Source organism: Crocodylus siamensis, chromosome 5, assembly GCF_052110815.1.
Source record: "Crocodylus siamensis isolate JL-2025a chromosome 5, ASM5211081v1, whole genome shotgun sequence".
Lineage (NCBI taxonomy): Eukaryota > Metazoa > Chordata > Crocodylia > Crocodylidae > Crocodylus > Crocodylus siamensis.
In genome coordinates, this window is record NC_143399.1 from 135,628,573 (window position 1) to 135,637,909 (window position 9,337).

A 9,337-nucleotide genomic window follows, 5' to 3' on the forward strand; every position below is an offset into this window, starting at 1 on the left:
TGCCCTTTCCGGTGCCCCGTGGGCTCATCCTGCCCTGGTGCCCCTCTCTGGCACCCCCAGGCCTGTCACCCACCTGGCACCCCTGGGGCTTGTCACGCCCTGGCACCCATCTCCAAACCTCCTGGGCCTATCACGCCTCTGGCCCCCTTTACTGGAGCCCTTGGGTTGGTCACGCGCCTGTCGCCCCTTTACCAGCACCTCTGGGCCAGTTAAACAACCTGCACCCTGTTACCGGCGCCCCTGGACCGCTGCTGCAACCTATGCTCTGCTACCGGCACCTCTAGGCTTGCCGTGCCCAGGCCTCGCCCCCACTGGGCCCGTCTTGCGGTTTTTTCCCCCACTCCTCGCCCTCTGGAGCCTCTCACCTCCTTCTAGGGCCTTTTTGCCGCACCCCCCCACGCTTCTCGCCCCCTCTCAGGCCTTTTGCCGCGCTCCCCGCAGCTGGGGCTACAACCCCCACACACCAAGCACCTCTCTGGCATTCATCTCGCTGTGCCCACTGTGGCACTACTCACTGTGCCCCTGCTGGGCACTGGGAACCCCCAAGCTACTGGGGAGCCCCCATGAGGCCTCCTCACACCCCTACAGCCTCACCCAGTCCTCCGGTATAACCATAACAAAACCATGAGCCAAGCAGCTGCAACATAAACAAGAAGCCTACCAGCTTATAACCCAAAGCTTGCACTCCCTAGACTCTTCAGTCATGGCCTCTTCTAGCATTCTCTCTCCCCTGCATCATTGCAGCCAGTCTGCATGGTCAGACAGCAACCATCCCCCAGGCCTGGGCCTGTCTGAAGGAAACTGCTACTCTGGCACCAGCCTGGGCAGTTTATAAAAGCCCGGCCCTGCCCCTTCTGGTCACCTGACCTGTCTGGTTGCTGCAGCAACCAGCACCTGAGCTGCCCCTGGTGATTGGCAGCTCCTTAACCCTATATTAGTCACAGGACACCTCCTTCATCCTGTGACAATGACCTAGGGTCCTGGACACAAATTGCGGAAGGCCACATCTTTGACCAGGGTGATTTACCAAACTGTTGATTGAAAATGTGCTGTTTGGGCCACTAGGTGTGATTCTTTGGTTGCCTGTTGGTGACCTGCTGGTTGAGAATTGTCCTGCTAGTCAGCTAGTGGATACTTAAGTACCTAGAAGATTCAATATGCTTTATCAAAATAGTAGAATGACTTGCAGAACCCAATGCCAACAACAAAGACACAGTAAGGGACTGATCTCACTGAATCCAGTGGCAGAAGTCTTACAGGTCTTACTTACAGTAGGGGACATTTTCCAAACATTTATTACTATTGCTAACATCAGTTCATCAGTAGTTAGAGTTCTAGTATAGATGGGCTTCTGAAGATGGTGCCTTTTTTTACGCCTTGTCTTTTTTACTTGCTGTAAGATGCTCTGACAGACATAGGGCACACCTATATGTCGCCATACAGGAACATAGCGATGTGCTACAGCGACGTAGCAATCACGTGGGTCTACATGTGATTGGTAGTTATGTCACCGTAGTGGTGCACCACTCCTTTTTAGTGCTCAGCTATAGTGATATAGCAGCAAAATCTAACTGTGCACCACACACGGTGCAATATGGGCAGTTGCTGCGCTATGCTTTAGTACTTCTAAAAGGAAGTACTAAAGCACAGTGCCATAGGATTGTCGCCGTATGGTGACGTGTAGACACGCCCATGGTGTTCAGAGCAGCTGCAGCTACAAAAGCCTGTCTACGCCTTTATTAGTTTTGCTTGATGGCAAACACATTGTAGAGTCAAAGCTACCAATCCATCATCAACTGGCCAAAATGCCCTAATAGCATAAGGTCCTTTAACCACTATGTGTTTGCAACAATCTGGCACAGTGCAGCAATTAAGGCTATATCTCTAATAATTTACTGAAGTTCATACTAATGACCTGTCTGTATTTAGAACTGCAGGAAGTGTGCATAATGAGGACCATGGGAGGACAATTTAGTTCTTACAGCCGGTCAAGCAAATTAATGTGAATTACTTGGCAATTCATCAAAACACACCAGAGGAAAAAAAAGTCCTGAAGGCAGCAGGCCCCTGAACTAGATTTTTCAGACTTCTCTGAACAGTTTAATGGAGAACGCTTGCTCCATGTTCCAGAGAGATGCAGCAAATGTAGCAGGCAAACTGTCTTATGCCTATGGCCAAGTTTGACTTCTAGGAAACTTTCTGACATGTACCTCACCCTGACTTTCTACCCTGTTATGAAGAAGCCAGCATCAAGCCAACTAATACCTGCAGAACCCTGGATGGTAGGAAGATCGTAGTAAACATTTAATCAGAAGTCCTTCTCTTTCTCTCTGCTCTGTAGATATTTTCTTTTCCTAGGCATAAAACAACAGTGGGTCTGTGGGTCCCATTTTAGCTTCCTAGATTGTGTTTCTTAGACTGCATTCATCGCCAAAGTATCCTAGGTCAAGATATTTTTAAAGGTAGGTGCTTAAAAACCTTTTAAAAACCTTGTTCTGTGCATCTTTAGTTGTATGAACACTAGTAAGTTGGTTTATCTGATAGAAGGTGTTAATGTGTGTGCATCTTTCTTTCTGCCCGTGTCTATAGAGTGCATTTTCTATGCCTGGCAACAGCATCCTCAATCACACTTTGCTGCTCTGTGTGGGCTGCCTTCTAAAGCAGATGCAATGTAGTTGCTTCTGTGTGTGGCTAAGCAGGTGAGCTAATTTGCTTGGGGCAGGCTACGTTGTGCTGTCACATATCTGTGCTAAGTGACCTGAAGCACTTTGGGGATGCAGCTACACTGCTTCCAGTTTAGGAAGCAGACTGCCTGGTACAGCACAGTTCTTGTGGGCACCTCCACTGGGTAAACAGTAAGTCTATTATGTCAACTTTGTCAAAGGCAATTTCATTATTGCCATCTGGGAAGATAGAAATCCTGTATGGTGAAGATCACATTTAAAATGTTGATATTTACCCTTTGAATTCAATTATTTAACACATAATTGAATTCAATGAACTTTATCCTGTAGTAATACTGATGATCTTCAATGAGTAAACAGCTCTGTTTTTAATGGGCAACTACTGTATGCGGGAACATATTGCTAAAATGGTACAACACATTTTACTCCAAATGCTAGAACAGAAACTGTCATAATATGAATGATAAAAAGTATGCTAAAAAATAAGTATTTCCCCTGCATTGTGGAGAAAACCCTTTTGTATTCCTTATTTGGTATGGCAGATAAAGCTTCATAGTTTCTTAGTTGGTAGGGTCGGAAGGGACCTGAGCAGATCATCAAGTCCAACCCCCTGCCATGGGCAGAAAAGCATACTGGGGTCAAACAACCCTGGCTAGGTTATTATCAAGCCTCCTTTTGAAGATCCCCAGGGTAGGAGCAAGTACCACAGGGAAGGCTTGTCCTTGGGAAGTGAAATAAGGAACAGGGGAAAAAGGCTTGCCCTATCTCACAAAGTCACCTTGCCTTTGCTGCTCAGATGGCTGCTCCCGTTTAGAGTTTTCAAAGTAAGTCATAAGCAAAATCGTGTGCAGTGATTTATTATGATCTGTTAGAAAAGCCTAGACAGAGTTCATAATTGCTGACCATCTACTTGTCTACTTGAATGAGCAGTAATTGTTTCTGCTTAAGAAATATCTATTTTTATTTGTTTTCTTAAAGGCAAAAATCCAAACTCTGCTGGCCAAAATTCCAAATGGCGTTGTAACCATCTCAGAACGCTGCATCCTTTTATCCGGAGAAGTCTGGCTACATCACAAATACACTAGTGAATTTATATCTTAGAATGACTCAAGCCAAAAAAGGCTTGCTTACTCAGAAAGAAGGACTTCTTAATTTGTTGTTATTCTTCTAGGCAGTTATTAATGTAGCCATTTGTTATAAAACACTGTACACGATGTATATGAAGGACAAAGGCACCTTCTGTCAAATAAAAATACAATCTGAGGTAGATAGATACAATATAGGATATGATGATAAAGGCTTTTGCTGTGTGTGCTGCAATAAGACATTTACAAATCTCATTCAAAACCTGTCTCCAGTTCCTTACCTATCCAGTGGAGATAACAAACAATATTTGCAGCAGAGGGAAAGTTGTAAGGATTCAATAGATGTTCACATAATGCTTTGAAATTATACATAAATCATGAGCGTTAACTTTATTTGAAATCTCATTTATTTTAAACTACCACAGCCTGAGAGACTCAGCCTAGACTGCTCCTTGCTGCCAGGAGCCAGGCCCAGTCAGTCAGAATACCCTAGCAATCCACCTAGAGGCACAACACACAGAGCACACAAGACAGCACAGGCCTCTGTTGGCAATCAAGGAGGAGAGGGAATGCCAAACCAGCAGCTTGAATTATGAAGTCAGTGGGCAAAAATGCATGCACTGAAACTGCCATTTATGCAGCCATCTCATTGCCAAATATTGTTCCCTATCTGGAGGGGGAAGCATGAAATGGCTGGGTCTTAGAGACTGTAAGGAAGAAGAATGGCAGGATTTGGATGCAGGTTGGAGGCTGCCCCTTACGCATGCAATGCCCAGTTTAGGCTCATCTGCAAAGTCTTACCTTTCTTTCTTCAAGGACTTTCTGAAGATCCTACTCCATCATGTTTTTTGTGGGTAACATGCTAACTGGCAAGATCCTGTTTAAAAAGAAATCTGTGTATTATGGATGTGTTCTATATTTATGCTAAACACCATGACACTTTAAAAACTACAATTAAAGGAGTATTAAGACTGCAAAATCAGTCATTCAGAAGTTGAAAAATATGAAAATTAATATAACATACAAATTTTTATTTTCCTCCAACTGTGTATATGTATTAAAACAGCCTTTAATTACATGTTTATATGCATACTATTTTTTTCCCTGGGACATCTTATTCAGTGACTCAAAAGATATTCAATATTTCTTGTTATCCTTCACATTTGGCATATGGTCCCAAACCTTATTTATTGCATGATATTCAAACCCTGCATATAAAATGATTCATCTCCTCCTGGCTTTTTCTAGTGTTCTGAGAGTTTCACAAATGTAAAGGAGTTTACTTTGACTTGATCCTGGTGAGGAGAAATGGTATTTCTAGGCTCTGTTTACACTTGGAGAACTGAGGCACAAAAGGAAGGAGGCCAAAATAGTCAGATGTGCACCTCTAATTTGAGTGTCCACCTGAGGTACACACGCTGACATTTGCAGACTACTTGGCATTCTTATAGCTCTTTATATATCATAGGATTGTAGGATCACAGGAAAGTAGGGTTGGAAGGGACCTCATCTTGTTCAGCTCCCTGCTCAAGGCAAGATCATCAAGGACTAAACCATTCCATCCAAGTGTGTCTGTCTAACCTGCTTTTGAAAGTTTCCAAGGGTGGAGATTCCACAATTAGGGAGCCTCTGAGTGCCCTGTTCCAATGCTTGACCATCCTCATAATCAGAAAGTGCTTCTAATCCCCAGCCTAAATCTCCCCTGCTGCAATTTGAGGCCATTCTTCCTAGTCCTGTCCCCTACAGGCACAGAGAAAAGCCCATCTCTATTCCCTTCATAATCTCCCATCAGGTTTTTTAATACTGTTTTCAAAACCCCTCTCAATCTTCTCTTCTTCTGGCTAAATAACCTTAATTCTTTCAGCCTTTCCTCATAAGTCTTGTATCCCAGGCCCCTGATCATGTTTGTTCTGGGCACTGCACTTCGATAAGGACAGGCAAAAACTTGAGAGGGTCCAGAAAAGAGCCACCCATATGATCAGGGACTTGCAAGGCAAGCCATACAAGGAAAGGCTGAGGGACCTGGGCCTCTTCAGCCTACAGAAGAGAAGGTGGAGAGGGGACTTGATAGCGGCTTACTGCTATATCAGAGTGTATCAGGAGCTCGGTGAACAACTGTTCTCTAGGGCACCCCTGGGGAAGACCAGGACCAATGGATATAAATTCCTAGATGGCTGCTTCAGGTTTAATACCAGGAAAAACTCCTTCACAGTCAGGGTGTCCAGACTGGAATAAACTCCCTCCAGAGGTGGTGCAGTCACCTACCCTGGAGGTTTTCAAGAGGAGACTAGACAGTCACATTGCTGGGGTCACCTAACCCCAGTTGTCTTCCTGCTTAAAGTGTGGGGGCTGGACCCAATCATCTGCAAGGTCCCTTCCTATGAATTTCCCTTGATCGTTGAGTCTTCTGTTCATACAACCCAGGATGCTGTTGGCTTTTTGCAATAAGAGCATGCTGTTGGCTGATATTTAGCTAATGGTTTCTGCCATACCCCTGAGGTCAGTGCAAAACACAAGGCTAAGCAACTTCATTTGCAGCCAGGAGCACTCACCACTTCTTCAAATAGAACTGCAGGATCCATGGTGGGTACCCAGGAGATTAAAAACACACAATAGCATCCAAACTGAATACAATAAAAGCTGCTTTAACTGGCACCTTACAAGCTGGTACGCTCTATTAACTGGCACACCAGCTTGTAAGGTAAAAGCGAAACCAGAAGTGCCCACCATGACACTTCCGGTTTCGCCAAGCTCCCCATGGCCCCGGGCATAGTAGGCTGTGTGGGGCCCACCTCCCTATCCCTCAGGGCCCACGGGGGGTGGGGGGAGTAGCGATGCAATGGGAGGGGCGGCAATGCAGTGGGAGAAGCGGCGAGCCAAACAGGCAAAGATACCTGTTCAGGCCTCTCAGTTAACTGGCATATTTTGTTATCCGGCACCCCCCATTGCCCATGGGTGCTGGATAAAAAAGCTTTTGCTGTATTTGGTTTAATTAACTTGTGGGAACTCTGTAGCAGAGACGGGGATAGAATCCAATTCTCCAGATCAGTATTCCAACTGCCTTAGCCAGGAGGGTGGCTGTGCCTTGACTCATTCACTACATATCTTCAGACTTGGGCAACAAAAGAAGCAGTCTTCCTTTAGTTCAATCCCTATATAGCCTTGGATCATTTTTAGAGCACTACCAGTTCTATGCATTTAATGAGCAGGGGTTCAGTTGAGAAAAAAAACAGAATGCGACCCTGTCATTAAAAACAGTGTCATAATATATACAAAAAAGGGGGGCCAGATTAAGGTTACATGTTACATTCTGGTGCTTGACTTTGAAATCTGGCTATATGTATATACTTTAATTTTTCCTTCTTTCTGTCTGTAGATTATGAGAATCTCTGGGACTGGGATCCTGTCTTTGTCTATGTTTGGAAAGTACCAAGCACAAGATGAACAATACCAGAACAAATAAAAACCAATAATAATACATTTGCTTGGTCTGTTCCTATAATTACCATCCCCAACAATTGCTCCCTTGCTGTGACTCTCCTCATACCTCCTCACCCTTCACCCTTCTTTTCTGTGCAAGAGCTCATCAATTACTTGCTGGCAAAGGCATGATTATGTGTCAGCCAGCTAATACTATGGATTGAAGCATGCAATGCCTTGAATGCATTACTTCAACCATGCATTCAGGACTCCTTTTCAGATAACTAGCAGCTGAAGCTCTTGGGTGGACGTGAAGCTTTTATAGAAACTAAAATGTTGGTCCATAGAGAAGTACCAATTAGCTGACATTGTTTAGAGACTGCTAAGAGACAGTAGCCATAATGAAGCAAACACTGGGTATAGTATTATTTATGATGGGAGCTCTGCATCATGAGAGCCACTATTTGAAATCAGTTTCTTAGGTTGGCAATCAAAGCAATCTTTTCTTCTTCTTTTTATGCTGCTGCTGCTACCAGTAAGCATACAGGAAATTTTCAGAATTAGCGTGTCAGGTACCATCTCTCATATGACTTCAGTCACATACATCATCATGTTAAAAACATTGAAAACTGATCAGTTAAAACAGTGATGCTCAGCCCCTGGCAGACCTTACATTTAAGACATGATTAGTAGTAACTAGGCCACGCATTAGTGCAAGTATTGGCTCAGTAAAACAAGGAATAAGCCACGAAGTTATTACACAGGATGTGTGTAATAACTTTGTGGCTGGTTCCCACTATGCCTTAAATAACACATGTGGCCAGGTACCAGCTGATCAGGGCTCCTAGTTTCTGGAGCTCATGGGAACCCTTGATGCCAATATGCTCCTAAGGCTGGTGGCACTGATCTCCTGACCAGCCATCCTACTCACCAGTGCAGGGAAAGCCTGGGATCATGATCCTGGGCTCTCTCTGAACCAGCAAAAAGATGTGATGGGGATTTGATCCCTGATTCCACAATCCCACCTCCTGCTCTGCACAGGTAGCGTGGCAGGAGGTGTGATTGTTGGAATTGTGTATAAGATCTCATGGTGCCTTCAACTGAATGTCTACGAGAAGCCTCAGCCCTGACTGAGAAGCCACAATCTACAAGAGAAATCAGTGTTAACTAAAGAGTAATAACACCACATAGATGAACGGTGGCAAATACATTCCAGTTCAAAATAAAACACAAAAAACAGCAATGGGTGAGATTATGGCAAATTTCCAATATAGCAGGACTAGTATATGGTTTTATGGATGTACTTTATACAATGAAATGCATATAGAAGAAAGAAAAAATAAAGTATTCAATTTCTGTCTTCTGTAAAGAGCCACAGATTTTAAACTAAAGAGCCATAGGAGCCCTGTGTGGCTCTCGAGCTACCATTTTGGTATAACTGAGCTAAAACTACATGTAATCTGCACCCAGTTTGGCTCACTGTAAACTATCAACCCCATTTATTGCCTATAGAATTACAATGTTACAGCATGAAATTTGTCTGCATTTAGAAAGATAAAGACATCACCTCTGAATTAAGGTGGCTTCATTGAAACAGTGCAATGGATACAGTTATTTTGTGTGAAAGAATCAAATTATTTCTTTTCTATGTAAGAGAGGGTAAATTCCAGAAAAAAATAGGCTTGTTCTTGATTGGAACTGGTTCACTTTTGGGTTTCACTGGAATCCACTGTCATTAAATTTTTGAAAAATAGGAGCAGGCACAAGAGGGTACCTCAGCAAGAATACTTTTTTGGTGCTTGAGACCCAAAATTGGCAGCAACTGGGAGGCTCCTATTATGTATTTTTTCATCACAATTGCAACTAAAATAAAATGGGATCCCTATGTTTCAAGTGGAACAGAAGTGCCTACCTTAATTCTCTACTTGAACTGTAGAACCAGTAGACTGAAATCTAATACCAGAGGGATCCAGCAGGATTCTGGTGTCGCTTGTGTAGCTGTGCAATATTGCAGCAGCAGCAGCCTATGTTATGTTCTGCATTTGTCTGGCAGAGATGTGTTAAATCATTCCCTGCTTAGGTTTATTTTTAGTATTGCAAGCAAGGGACCAGAACTTGACTAGGCCACTTGCTGAGTCTGGGGTTTGG